The sequence below is a fragment of the Mobula hypostoma genome, chromosome 18, assembly GCF_963921235.1.
Source record: "Mobula hypostoma chromosome 18, sMobHyp1.1, whole genome shotgun sequence".
Taxonomy (NCBI): Eukaryota; Metazoa; Chordata; class Chondrichthyes; order Myliobatiformes; family Myliobatidae; genus Mobula; species Mobula hypostoma.
In genome coordinates, this window is record NC_086114.1 from 51,635,692 (window position 1) to 51,651,062 (window position 15,371).

A 15,371-nucleotide genomic window follows, 5' to 3' on the forward strand; every position below is an offset into this window, starting at 1 on the left:
GCCCTCCAATCCACACTATCTTTGTAAAATATCTCCAAAAACATTCTCAAGGGTTAGGGTGAGCAACTAGAGGCCATGCTGCATATTGGCACCAATGACATGGGTAGAAAGGGAGAAGAGGTACTGCACAGTGGGCATAGGGAGTTGAGAAAGAGGCTGTAATCTCTGGATTAGTAGCAGGCAGCTATCAATCCCAGGGGATCATGGATCTCCAGGACACAAACTGGGTGGGAAGATTTGAAGAACTGGCTGTTGCTCTTGTAGCAGGTTCCCCATCTCCACACCACTGATGTAGTCCAAGGGAAGGGCAAGTGCCGATACAGCTTGGCACCAGTGTCATCGCAAAGGTTGCTAGACTGAAGTTGTAAACAGCCTCAATCTGCTTTAGGGACCCCGGCTTCGGATTTCTTCCATGGTTTACTCCTGGAGCCTTTCCCATGGGTGGGTATGGCCGCAAGGCAGTAGAGTTTTCCTTCTGGGTGGACTGCTGTCCAAGGCTGACGAGCCCCAACTACCTGAAGCAACTGGTTTTGAGGCACCAGCGGTCTGCCTTTTCCCCTTGTCAGTAGAAACAGTTCCACCGGGCCTAGTAGCTAAGCCACACGTGAAGGACAAGAGTTGGCCTTGGTTGTCAGAGGCTGTTGGAGATGCACACCATTTGGAGCACTTTATAGGTAGTGGGAGCTTATCCTCACTAGCACTAACAATTAGTGGAAAGTGCGGTAGTGCTGCTCAGGAGGGCTTAAACTAGTTTGGCAGTGGATTGTACACCAGAGCACCAGGAGGGATTGAGGGGAAGGTTGATGTCATGACCAGTAATAACAGACACGGGCGAGGTAAAAGACACAATGGGACAGAGGGTCTGAAGTCAGTATTTTAATGCTATGAGTATTGGGGATAAGGATGATGAACATGGAACTAAAATAAGGCCATAACAAATTTGGTTGAAAGAGGGAAAAGAATGGATGCTTAATTTTCCAGGGTTTTAATGTTCTTGAAAAGATTGAGATGGAGGTAGTGGGGATGTGGTTGCATTATTAATCAGAAACAATATCAAATATACACTCAGAGGGAAATAATGGAGGGCTCGTCCACTAAGCCTATATGGGTAGAACTCAAAAATAAGAAAGGTGCAATTACTCTGATGGGGTTATATTACAGACCCCTCAATAGTTATCTATTTTGTGGAGCAAATTTTCAGGCACTTTAGGGAAAGTTGTAAAAACAGTAGGGTTGTTGAAGTGAGTGACTTCAAGAACTTCCGTAATATAAATTGAGACCAGGAGTTGTAGATGGCAAAATTTGTTAGGTGCATCCAGGAGGATGCTTTAAATCAGTATGTTGGTCATCCAGCAGGAGTAGAATCTGTACTAGACTTGGTTTTATTTAATGAGCTTGGCCGGGTGATAGACCTTTCAGTAGAACAGTGAAGGAACACTGATTACATCTCCTTATGTTTTAATTTAGTTTTTGATAGATTAAGTTTGGACCTTGCAGGAGAATATTAATAAAAATTGCTGATGAACGCAACATGCCAGGCAACATCTATAGGAAGAGGTACAATCGACGTTTCGGGCCGAGACCCTTCGTCAGGACTAATGTCTCGGCCCGAAATGTCTACTGTACCTCTTCCTATAGATGCTGCCTGGCTTGCTGCAATTCACCAGCAATTTTTATGTGTATTGCTTGAAATTCCAGCATCTCCAGATTTCTCGTGTTTGCGAGGAGAATATTAAATTGGAGCAGGGTAAATTGGAGAACAATAGGCAGGAACTAAGGAGAGTTAATTTAGAACAGCTGTTTTTGGGCAAATCTACATTGGACATGAGGATGTTTAAAACAGATATACAGAGTACAGGACAAGTATGTTTCACTAAGAAGGGGGAGAAAGAGATCATTTGAACGCAAGAACCTTCCCTCGGGAGCAGAGAGTGAGAGACCACCACATACAAACACCTTCTCCAGTGGCAGTGAGCAAGAGGCTGGTAGATGCCACTAAACACCTGTTTGCTTTCTGCACCCGCCTCGATGATTTCTATCTTCCTCAGCGGTTTGATCAGAGAGAGATGGAGTCGATCATGTGTTCAGGCCCCATCCCCTGGCTTTCTGGCCTCCACGCCACACACTTTTGTTGCAGTCTCGTGGAACACTCCCGGAGATGGCAAAGTGCCAGATCGGCCCGAGATCACTCTGCCAGAATGTAGATTACATGCTCTAACGGTAGCAGAACCATATCGAAAATAAAAAGATGTAAAAGAAGTGAAAAGAATTGCCTCGTGACTCGCCTTGAGGATGTCGCCTTTGGTATCTACCTCAGAGGCTCCTAAACGCTGACCCTAGCATATCAAACCTTTCAAACCTTACTGACTGCAAGTACGAAACACACTTCGATCCAAGAGTGAGGTAAAGTGTAATAAGTTGTGAATGTAATGATTAGCAGAGACCAAATAAACTTCCGTATTCAGAAGCTGAAGCTATATAAATAGAACAGTGATTACCATTCAGCTACTTCTGTTAGTCATCTGCTTAATCAGTGCTTCTTTTGACCTTGAGTAAAACCAATTCACTTTCCATGTTGGACATTTTTGTTTATTAACATTAGAGTTTGCTTTACAGATTTTTTTTGGTTCCCAATATGCAACTTGCAAATTAACCCACCATAAATTATGCATTTAGAAAGACAGCTTGTTTGTAGATTCAATGCGAACACCTGTGGGTAGCTTGAGGTCAGGATCTCATCAGAATATTAGATGGCTGGGAGATTATGCAGAAATGGCATTGCATTCGAACGAAATCTGCACTTACGAATCTGTGGGTAAAGATCACCCTGGCGTATGTCACATAAAAAATCACTACAGAGTTTAACATTTTAAATCTCCACTTTATGACTTACTGTACGTAAACAGATACAGGGCTTGTGAAGTAAAATATTAAACTGAAAATAAAATGCTTAACAGGATGTTTGGGAGAGCTGGAACAAGAAAATTTGATTGCAAACATAATTATCTTTTTCAAATTATATCTGCATGTGCTGGTTTCATGTTTTTTTAACTCTACTTTGAACTAAGCATTGGATTTGTATTATTTATATGGTGATTTTAAAATGGTATAGTCTAGTGACAATTATAGGAAGCAAGGACACTCATTGAAATTACTACGGGTGGGGTCTTTTGCAGCATTGTAAGAAGGCAGAGGTACCACAGATGACACTACTATTCCATCCATTTAATAGAGAATTCAATCCCAATTGCCCAGTGAAGTGGGAGGAATTCACTTGTTTCCCCATTGTCCCATTCCAAACTTGGTGCTTCCCAGCCCAATGCTTGTAGGATACACAGTTTACTGTATCAACATACAAAATGCTGGAGGAACTTAGCATCAAAGGGAGGAACAACCCGTTGGAGTTTCAGGTCAAGACCCTTCAAGACTATGACTGTAGATGTTGCCTGACCAACTGAGTTCTTCCAACACTTTGTATGCTGCTCCAGATTCCACTATCTGCAGACCTTTGGGTCCACAGTTGCATGTTCCAAGTTTGAATCTACAGTAATTTTTCTCTTGTCTAGTCATCAACATCTAGAATCACCATGAAAGAGCTAATGTAATGGTACACCGTATTAAGATTCAAATCATTCAGCAATTCATTCTGTTCTTTCCCTTAACACTCCTGGGCGTTCATCCTCCAATCTCTCATTATGAAAACTGCCTACCTTTTCTATCATTCACCTTGGCACATTTTACAAATCCAGATCAAAAGTAGTCTTTGATCAGCTTTTTCATTACCCCTTCTTATCCAGTTTTAATGATATCCTTTTTGTGAAAGGCTTTTAGATGTTTCTTCACGCTGAGGTCTCCTTTGAAATGCAGGTGTGGTGATGCAGAAGTTCTGAGTGAAGATGGGAATGGTACAGTATTTTCTGTTTGCACTACAGCTCGCTACAAATTGTCCTGATTATCACATTAATATGAAGAGAAATTATTTTCTTTGAAAATTTCAATGTCTTATTAGAGCTGAGCCCATTTGATCTTAAAAATGAATATCATTTTGTGACAAATGTGAGATGGAGCATGGATCCTCAACTAATTGATAGATCCAGGAAGTTCAATTATCTGTAAAATTACAGTGTGTATTAGCTTATCTTTCAAGGTGAAATATACAGAGGACTCCACTTGTGACCATTGAATGCATAAGGCAGAGGAAGATCAGGGTAATTTGTATTACAGAAGTTATATTCTTTTCTAGTGCTAGCAGCCTTCTTTCAGTTAGAATTCACTGACAGAGGGAGGTTTATTAATAATATTGACATCAAGTAATAGAATAGATTACTTCATCAGTTACTACTGGAAATTCACATTATCATGATGATATGTATTACAATGACAGCCTTCATTTCCGGGATAATTGGAGACTATGTTAAATGACAATCTATGATTTTAATAATTGAATTTGCATTGGACTGAGCTGTCAGACAAATGAAGTTTTGTAAATATTGATTTCAAGGATAGGGCAAGTGAAGTTCAGTGAAGTTATCCAATGGACTCACTTTCAAGGACTCTTTACGTTCTCAATATTTATTGCTTTTTTTTACATTTATATTTGCATAGTTTGTTGTCTTCTGTACTCTAATTGAATGACCTAGTTGGCAGTTTTTCATTGATTCTGTTATAGTTATTATTCTATAGATTTGTTAAGTATACCCACAAGAAAATGAGTCTCAGAGTTGAAAATGGTGGCATTAATGTACTTTGTCAATATACTACATTTTTAAGTGCCTGCAGCAACAATATTCAGATGTTTCTGCCTCATTTGTACAGGCAACACTAAGAAGTTGTGTTTTAGTGCTGCAAAGTCTTTTATTTCCCTCAGCTTTTATTTTAAAAATTACTTATAATTTAAGAGATAAATATGATACATTTTTGAATATTTGGCACCCTTATTTACAAAAGATAGGATAGTATATATAGGTGCTCCAATGATAAAGATGTTGGTCCTTTGGGGAAAGAAACGAATAAATATATTAAATTTATTTCGAATCCACGGAGCATGTGGAGACCTTCCAATATCCAGGCAGTCTTTCTTTTTTTTTCTTTTTCTTTTTCTTTTTCTTTCTTTTCTTTTAGATAGGGGTATGTATCGGGGGGATGGGTTAAGGGAAGGGGGAGAGTAGATATTATTATTCCATGTAACCAAGTTTGAAAACACAATAAAAAAATTATGGAAAAAAAAATTTAAAAAAATAAAACAAGGGTAAAATTTTATCTTCAGTCAGAAGCACCACAGATACTACATTCAATTAGCAATTATGTTCATTCCCATATTCAGATTTGATTACCAATATTCTAATCTGTTCAACAGACAGATAAATGTCTACATCAGGAATAAGATTTTGCTTCCTGAATGTTTTTGGGTGTATCTTATGGATTTTGGGCCATGAAATTTCCCTATCATGCACCATTTTTAAAAAATTGCCTTCATTTGTTATTTCAATTCATAATTCAAGTCAGAATAACTGATGCCAAGAATAAAGAAGGTATTTTTGTTGGTCCACAAATCAATGACAGTCAATTCAAAGAACTTGTAGTGGGACTGGAGAAAATTGCATGAAAGACATTCAAGGATTTTTCTTGGCAACTACAGAGCACCAAGCTATGTGCACCTGGTTAACAACATTCTTCAAGCATCTAAAACCATGAAGTGCAACATGTCACTAAAGATTCATTTTCTGCATTCCCATTTAGACTTCTTCCCTGCAAATCTTGGCGCTGTCAGTGATGAGCATAGTGAAAGGTTTCACCAGGACATTGAGGTCATGGAGAAACGCTATCTGGGCACCTGGAATCCATCAACGCTGGCTGATTATTGTTGGACATTTAAGCGAGAAGCCTCAGACACTGAGTACGAATGAAAAAAATCAACAAAACATTTTTGGCTTAGTTGAACATTGCAAGGTGTCAACACTGTTTTGTAATTAAACACATATTTAATTAAAGATAATTTCTTGTTTCTCTAAATTCCTATATGATACAAGTAGAGTGAAATTATATTTGTATTCAGCTTCAAGTGGTCTATTACAAACAAAAGAAATTTCTGAGGAAACCACACTTTCGAAATAATTTGTTGTCCTGTGTAATTCATATTTCATTACAATACATGGGAATGATGATTGAGAAAAGGGGAAGGGAGAGGAGAGCACCAGAGAGACATGCTGTAATGATCCATAAACCAATCGTTTAGAATCAAATGACCTTGCCTGGTGTCTCAGGGTTAGATGCGTCTACACCCATGCCACCCCCCCACCCTGGCATTCCTTTCCTACCATCTGTCCCACCTTTGCCATTTCCAACATCCTTCGCTCCTGCCAGATTTACAAATTCAGTCTTCTCCATGTTGACAAATACAGTACCGTGCAAAAGTCTTAGGTGCCCTAGCTATATATATGTAATTTTCTCACCCCTTATGGGTGGTGTGTATATGTATTTATATGTATTTTTCCCTCAGTCTTGGGTCTTCTACCATATATGTGTGTGTATATATATAATACTAGAGAGCACAGCCTCAATATTGAGGGGTGACCTTTTAGAACAGGAGGTAAGAAGAATTTTTTTTTAGCCAGGGAACAGTGAATCTGTGGAATGCTCTGCCACAGACTGCAGTGGAGGCCAAGTCCGTGCGTATATTTAAGGCGGAAGTTAATAGTTTCCTGATCGGTCAGGGCATCAAAGGTTATGGCGAGAAGGCAGGTGTATGGGGTTGAGTGGTATCTGGGATCAGCCATGATGGAATGGCAGAGCAGACTCGATGGGCTGAATGACCTAATTCTGCTCCTATGTCTTATGGTCTTATGCTCTCATAATTTGCCCTGCTACAATCTAATACTTTCCCCCAAGTCCATACTTATCCGTATCTATAACTTAAGATCATAAGACATAGGAAGAGAATTAGGCCATTTGACCCATTGATTCTGCTCCACCATTTTATCATGGCTGATTTATTATTCCTCTCAACTCCATTCTCCTGCCTTTTCCACATAACCTTTGATATCTTGACTAATCAAGGACCACTTTAAATATACCCAATGACTCGTCCTCCACAACTGTCTGTGGCAAATGTATTCTACAGATTCTCTAACACCTGGCTGAAGAAATTCCTCCTTATCTTTGTTCTCAATGGACCTAACTCTATTCTGAGCCTGTGCCTTGGGTCTTAGACTCCCCCACTAAGGAGTCACTGTTCCTAACTGCTTACCCACTGAAAGGTCAGTCAGCTAGTCTGGCTTATTAGTCAACACCAGATCCAGATCCTTGTTGGACTATCTATAGTACATACTAGACAACCAGGTGACCTGTTGGGGCACCCTTTGAGAAAAGGGTAGTGCAGTCTGATGTGACCAGAATGAACATTAAATTTCCCTGAATGCTATTGCCATCGCTTTGCTTTGGAAATTAAAGAAGAAAAATTCAGTTTATTAAAGAAGAAAGATGCATAGCAAGACAAATATAGCTCCTCCTCGTTTAACGAAGGATACTTTTGATGACAACATTTCTGGTTGATCTGCCACCTTTCATGAATGCTCTAACGTATTCATTTCTTTTTCCCTGACTTAAAGCCACATACAGCTGACCATGCTGGAATACCGGTTTCTCCAGATAAATCAACACATTCTCCATGGTTTGGCCTTGCGCCTTACGTATAGTCATAGCAAAGCATGACTGTATCAGGGACTGGCTCCACAGAAGAGGGACAGCTTCCCCTTCTAATAAACTGAGAGTCATTCTTGGGATCATGATAATGTTATTTTGGAACGCACCAATGTTTATCTTTGCTACGATGAGATTGTCGTGCAGTTCTTCCACCATCATTCGCATTCCATTGCAAAGCCTTGGTGGATCCAAATTCCTCATTGAAATGATGGGAGATCACCTCTTCAATTTCAGTTTATGTGGTGGCAATCCAGAAGTTTGACCGAATCAAGGAATTTTGTTGGAAAATGAGTGGCGTTAGCTCTTTCACTTACGGCATTGAAGGAACGGTATTCTTTCATGATTCCAGGGAGGCATTTAATGCATGTGAAGTTTATTTTTCACATCATTTCTTTGAGAGGAACCAAGATAGAATTCCTCGAGGACAGTTCTGCAGGATTGGCAAATGTTGGGTAGGTGAAGTCAATACATTCTTCCCCATCATTCTGTAGTATCCCCATTCTCTATTCTACGCTGTCTTGAGGATCCATGAAGTAAATTTGAAGGAACTGGGCTTGCTGGTTGGGGTCTGGAATTAAATGTCCGATGTAATGATGGATTTGGCCTTGAATAATCAGAGAAGGATTCCATCCATTCCTTGGTGGAAGGACTTCTTTGGCACCAAAGGATGGCATTTGGAAGAGGCAATTGTATTGTCTGATGTTCTTCCTGAACTCGTTTGCAATAGGTTCATCTCTGCTGTATAAATTGAGGAGTTCATTGGGTAGAGGCTGCAAATTGCCTATCCCAACCTTTCCCTTCATTTAGCAGAAATTTGCGGTTTCTCCAGTGAATAGGAAGGCAGGACAATGAGGACATACTCTGGTCATCGAACCAACATCAGCAGAAATGTTACGGTGTGCGAGTCATGCAATTTGTCTTGCTCTTTCTCTGTCGAGGTATTGTCGTTGAAAGTGGGCATTGTCGTCTGCAATAATTACTCTTTACCGCATATCCTCGAGTCGATCTTTCCTTTTCTTCTCTGTCTCTACCTCTCTCTTCCTTCTGTGCCTGATTTTTTCATTCTGGAGACGTGCAGCCCTTTCATCCCCTGTCTCTTCATTTCTTCTGCTGTTTGTTCTTTGTCTCTGATCCTGGAAACGAGCATTTCTCAGCTCCTTTGTTGCTTCCTTTCTCCTCCTTCTATGCCAGTTGTTGTCATTCTGGAGACGCGCAGCCCTTTCATCCTTCGTCTCTTCATCTCTTCTAGCATTTGTTCTTTCTCTCTGATCCTGGAGTCATGCGGCCCTGGCCTGATCGGATTCCTGTTCTCTCCTCCTTCTGTGCCTATTGTTGTCATTTTGGAGACGTGCATGCCCCTCCTCTTCTGTCTCGTGTTCTCCCATCTTTTTCGTCCTGACTCTTTAATCCTGGAGTCGTGCAGTCCTGGCCTCATCCATTCTTGTTCTCTTCCGTTCCTTGCCACTTCCCAACAACGTTTGGCATAAACTCTTGACCATAATGTCCCCCTTCTCTTTCCACGTGGCATAATTAGGCTGACCATATTTTTTTTTACCTAATGCTGGATAGAAGATACGAAGCAGTAACACCAAAGCCTCCAGGATGCTGATTTCTCATGATGATGTGCTTGGCAGTCTCCTAAATGGACGGGATATAGTCACCACTGTCCTTTGACTGCAGCAAAGGGTTTGATGGGCGTTTCAAAGTACTTCAGTACAATAAGATTTAATTATCTCTTCTTGATGGGTCGCAGTTTGATCTGTCCCAATCCTGCCCATACTGATGGTGATTAGCAGAATGTGAAATAGAGCTGCCCTGCCCTTTTGCCGCGGTTGGTGTCGCTGCTGTGAGCATCGTGAGGCGCTGTTGAGGCTGGCCGTGTGCATGTGTCGTGGTGTCATGTCGCGGTTTCCATGAAAGCTGGAATCGGGTGTGGAAAGCGGGGCCTGTTGATGAGTGAGCAGTTTTTGTCGAAGATAGCCCTGACCTTTGCATGCATTCTGTAAGTTAGCGCATTTTAAGTCCATTCAGTCAAAAAAAGTGCCACTTTGATGCACCATCTGGGCTAATTTGAGGCCTCAAACCGACAAACATAAACAGAATGAGAATTTTGGTAATGTATAGATAGATAAATAACACCTTTCATGTCCTTAAAACATTCCAAACCACTGATTTAATTCTGAATTGTGGCCCCATCCATATAGGAACACACAACTCCACAATGGATACAAAGGATACCTCAGCAATCTCTCTGATGTTGAGGCTCTAGGTGTAAGTATTAGTTACAAATCTAGAAGAATTTCATTTCCTTTGCACTGTGGTCTTCTTCTCACAAGAGGTCCACAGACTGGTTACTCCTTAACAATGCTTCTGTTTTATTTACACCTTCACTAGCTCATTATTTCATTAGAAAAGTCAATGCCTGAAGATGACCGTTATTCAAAAGAAATAGGTGAAAGCCATTACAATATTGCAAATGACAAAACTACATTTTCAAGTGTCTTTTGTTGAAAAGCTGACCACAGCTGGAGCCAGGACTATTATGAAGCTGCAGGATATTGGTGGACTGCAGCTGGTTTCTAGGGTCATTGCCAACGACCTCTCAAGCAAATAGGTCTCTCCACCAGGTTGTGAATCAGCCTCCCTGTGTTGGATTCTGATGCTCTGGCGATCCGAATGTTCTTCAGAAGTCAAGAATGAGGCATAAAACTTGTTGCTTGTGATTGCTGTATGAAGTGTTACAAGAGCAAAGAAGGAGGGGAAAAAGAAACATGGCGAGAGACAAAGGAAAGAGTGAAGACTAAATGGTAGTCTAAAAAGTGGTCTTCTCATACTAAACTACTGGCAACAGAAATTCCATTGGTAACATTAAGCAATAAGATACCCAGATTCAAGTAATGTGACACTCGCCATGGAAACCAAGAAGTTTTCTGAGAAATACAGAGGCGATAAGAACCACTGGAAATCTCACTGAACAATTGCATGTATATAGGTGATTATATAAAAATACAAACAAGCATACAACAGTTAAACTACAAGAAAAAAATAAAAAGTCTACAGCCCAATCCAATGCTTGCAATAGAGCAATACACAACTGGGAAACAGGTAGGAATGCTTGCTTTCCTGCGGAACATAACTTGGAAGACAAAAAACAGTCTAGGATCATATGTAGCACACCTATCAGCACAGGGTCTTGTCCTGGGGAAATTCTGGGGCAAGAAGTATTATTCTCATGCTCTGTACACTCTGGGTAAAGAATCCAGATGTACTGTAGATCAGCAAGTGGTGGGCAAGATTGTTTGGATTCCTGAGGCAGTGTTGTTTATTACAGGCAATTGTGAATGACAAGCACAAGAGATACTTCAGATGCAGGAAATCCAGAGCAACACACACAAAATGCTAGAGGAACTCAGCAAGTCAGGCTGCATTCACGAAGGGGAATAAGGAGTTGGTGTTTTGGGCTGAGACCCCTCATCAAGACTGGAAAGTAAGAGGCAAGCTGGAAAAGAAGGTGGTGGAGAGGGCAAGACATAGAGGCTGGCAGGTGATAGGTGAAGCCAAATGAGGGGGAAGGAGGGTGGCCGTGTGCGGGAGAGGGGATAGGCTGACATGCTGGATGGTGATAAGAGGAAGTGGCAAAGGACTGAAGAACAATCTGAAAGGAGAGGACAGTGGGTCGCGGAAGAAAGAGAAGGAGGAGGTGCATTAGAGGGAGATGATGGGCAGGTGAGGAGAAGGGAAATATTAAGATGGGGGACAGAATGAGGAATAGAGAAAAGAAGAAGAAGGATTAGAGGCTACCCAGATGCAATATGAGGTTTTGCTCCTCCACTGTAAGATTGGCCTCATCATGGCTGTGGGGCTGTAGACAGACAAGTCGGAATGGGAATGGGAATGAGAAATAAAATGGATGGCCACCAAGACAGTATCACTGTGTGACAATATTCAGAACAGGTTCATAACGCCTGAACAGACTGTACAATAGGCTGTGGGTACAATGAAGTGGTTAGGATGAAGGGAAAAGGCACATCAGCATGTTAGATACTTTGTTTTTTGACTGAGACATCGGTATTATCCTGGGCTCATATCTCTCCTCCTCAGCTGTTGTTTATATCACTTGGGCAGGATAATTTTAGAAGGTTGTGGATTCACATCCCTCCAGAGGCCAGCGTGTACCCAGGGTGGCTGTCCAGGGAGAACAACACTGTCAGAAGTGCCATAGGGATGAATCAGAGTCAGGTTTATTATCCTATGAAATATGTTGTTTTGTGGCCACGTTAAAAACACTAAGCCACAATAAACAAACGAATAAATGGATGATTGAATAAAGAGTGCAAAAGAAGAGTATGTGAGGCAGCATTCATGGACTGAAGGTGGAAGGTCAGAAGCTGTTGAGTGTGGGTCTTTAGGCTCCCGTACCACCCCGCCCCGATGGTAATATGAATAGAGGGCATGTCCTGGACGGTGAGAGTCCCTAACGATGGATGCCACCTTCTCGAGGTACTGCCTCCTGAAGATGTCCCAGTAGTGGGGAGGGTAGTGCCTGTGATGGAGCGGGCTGAGTTTGTATTCGCCTGCATCCTCTTGTGAACCTGTGCATTGGAGCAGCCATACCAGCAGGTGAGGCAGCCCTCCACCATACATCTGTGGACATTTGCAGGAGTCTTTGGTGACATACCACAACTCCTATTGACTGGCGTGCCTTCTTCGTGACGCTATAGAAACATAGAAACATAGAAAATAGGTGCAGGAGTAGGCCATTCGGCCCTTCGAGCCTGCACCGCCATTTATTATGATCATGGCTGATCATCCAACTCAGAACCCCGCCCCAGCCTTCCCTCCATACCCCCTGACCCCCGTAGCCACAAGGGCCATATCTAACTCCCTCTTAAGTATAGCCAATGAACTGGCCTCAACAGTTTCCTGTGGCAGAGAATTCCACAGATTCACCACTCTCTGTGTGAAGAAGTTTTTCCTAATCTCGGTCCTAAAAGGCTTCCCCTCTATCCTCAAACGGTGGCCCCTCGTTCTGGACTTCCCCAACATCGGGAACAATCTTCCTGCATCTAGCCTGTCCAATCCCTTTAGGATCTTATACGTTTCAATCAGATCCCCCCTCAATCTTCTAAATTCCAACGAGTACAAGCCCAGTTCATCCAGTCTTTCTTCATATGAAAGTCCTGCCATCCCAGGAATCAATCTGGTGAACCTTCTTTGTACTCCCTCTATGGCAAAGATGTCTTTCCTCAGATTAGGGGACCAAAACTGCACACAATACTCCAGGTGTGGTCTCACCAAGGCCTTGTACAACTGCAGTAGTACCTCCCTGCTCCTGTACTCGAATCCTCTCGCTATAAATGCCAGCATACCATTCGCCTTTTTCACCGCCTGCTGTACCTGCATGCCCACTTTCAATGACTGGTGTATAATGACACCCAGGTCTCGTTGCACCTCCCCTTTTCCTAATCGGCCACCATTCAGATAATAATCTGTTCTCCTATTTTTGCCACCAAAGTGGATAACTTCACATTTATCCACATTAAATTGCATCTGCCATGAATTTGCCCACTCACCCAACCTATCCAAGTCACCCTGCATCCTCTTAGCATCCTCCTCACTGCTAACACTGCCGCCCAGCTTCGTGTCATCCGCAAACTTGGAGATGCTGCATTTAATTCCCTCATCCAAGTCATTAATATATATTGTAAACAACTGGGGTCCCAGCACTGAGCCTTGCGGTACCCCACTAGTCACCGCCTGCCATTCTGAAAAGGTCCCGTTTATTCCCACTCTTTGCTTCCTGTCTGCTAACCAATTCTCCACCCACACCAATACCTTACCCCCAATACCGTGTGCTTTAAGTTTGCACACTAATCTCCTGTGTGAGACCTTGTCAAAAGCCTTTTGAAAATCCAAATATACCACATCCACTGGTTCTCCCCTATCCACTCTACTAGTTACATCCTCAAAAAATTCTATGAGATTCGTCAGACATGATTTTCCTTTCACAAATCCATGCTGACTTTGTCTGATGATTTCACCGCTTTCCAAATGTGCTGTTATCACATCTTTGATAACTGACTCCAGCAGTTTCCCCACCACTGACGTTAGGCTAACCGGTCTACAATTCCCCGGTTTCTCTCTCCCTCCTTTTTTAAAAAGTGGGGTTACATTAGCCACCCTCCAATCCTCAGGAACTAGTCCAGAATCTAACGAGTTTTGAAAAATTATCACTAATGCATCCACTATTTCTTGGGCTACTTCCTTAAGCACTCTAGGATGCAGACCATCTGGCCCTGGGGATTTATCTGCCTTCAATCCCTTCAATTTACCTAACACCACTTCCCTACTAACATGTATTTCGCTCAGTTCCTCCATCTCACTGGACCCTCTGTCCCTTACTATTTCTGGAAGATTATTTATGTCCTCCTTAGTGAAGGCAGAACCAAAGTAATTATTCAATTGGTCTGCCATGTCCTTGCTCCCCATAATCAATTCACCTGTTTCTGTCTGCAGGGGACCCACATTTGTCTTTACCAGTCTTTTCCTTTTTACATATCTATAAAAGCTTTTACAGTCCGTTTTTATGTTCCCTGCCAGTTTTCTCTCATAATCTTTTTTCCCCTTCCTAATTAAGCCCTTTGTCCTCCTCTGCTGAACTCTGAATTTCTCCCAGTCCTCAGGTGAGCCACTTTCTCTGGCTAATTTGTATGCTTCTTCTTTGGAATTGATACTATCCCTAATTTCTCTTGTCAACCACGGGTGCACTACCTTCCTTGATTTATTCTTTTGCCAAACTGGGATGAACAATTGTTGTAGTTCATCCATGCAACCTTTAAATGCTTGCCATTGCATATCCACCGTCAATCCTTTAAGTGTCATTTGCCAGTCTATCTTAGCTAATTCACGTCTCATACCTTCAAAGTTACCCCTCTTTAAGTTCAGAACCTTTGTTTCTGAATTAACTATCTCACTCTCCATCTTAATGAAGAATTCCACCATATTATGGTCACTCTTACCCAAGGGGCCTCTCACGACAAGATTGCTAATTAACCCTTCCTCATTGCTCAAAACCCAGTCCAGAATAGCCTGCTCTCTAGTTGGTTCCTCGACATGTTGGTTCAAAAAACCATCCCGCATACATTCCAAGAAATCCTCTTCCTCAGCACCTTTACCAATTTGGTTCACCCAGTCTACATGTAGATTGAAGTCACCCATTATAACTGCTGTTCCTTTATTGCACACATTTCTAATTTCCTGTTTAATACCATCTCCGACCTCACTACTACTGTTAGGTGGCCTGTACACAACTCCTACCAGCGTCTTCTGCCCCTTAGTGTTACGCAGCTCTACCCATATCGATTCCACATCTTCCCGGCTTATGTCTTTCCTTTCTATTGCGTTAATCTCTTCTTTAACCAGCAACGCCACCCCACCTCCCCTTCCTTCATGTCTATCCCTCCTGAATATTGAATATCCCTGAACGTTGAGCTCCCATCCCTGGTCACCCTGGAGTCATGTCTCTGTGATCCCAACTATATCATAATCATTAATAACAATCTGCACTTTCAATTCATCCACCTTATTACGAATGCTCCTTGCATTGACACATAAAGCCTTCAGGCGCTCTTTTACAACTCTCTTAGCCCTTATACAATTATGTTGAAAAG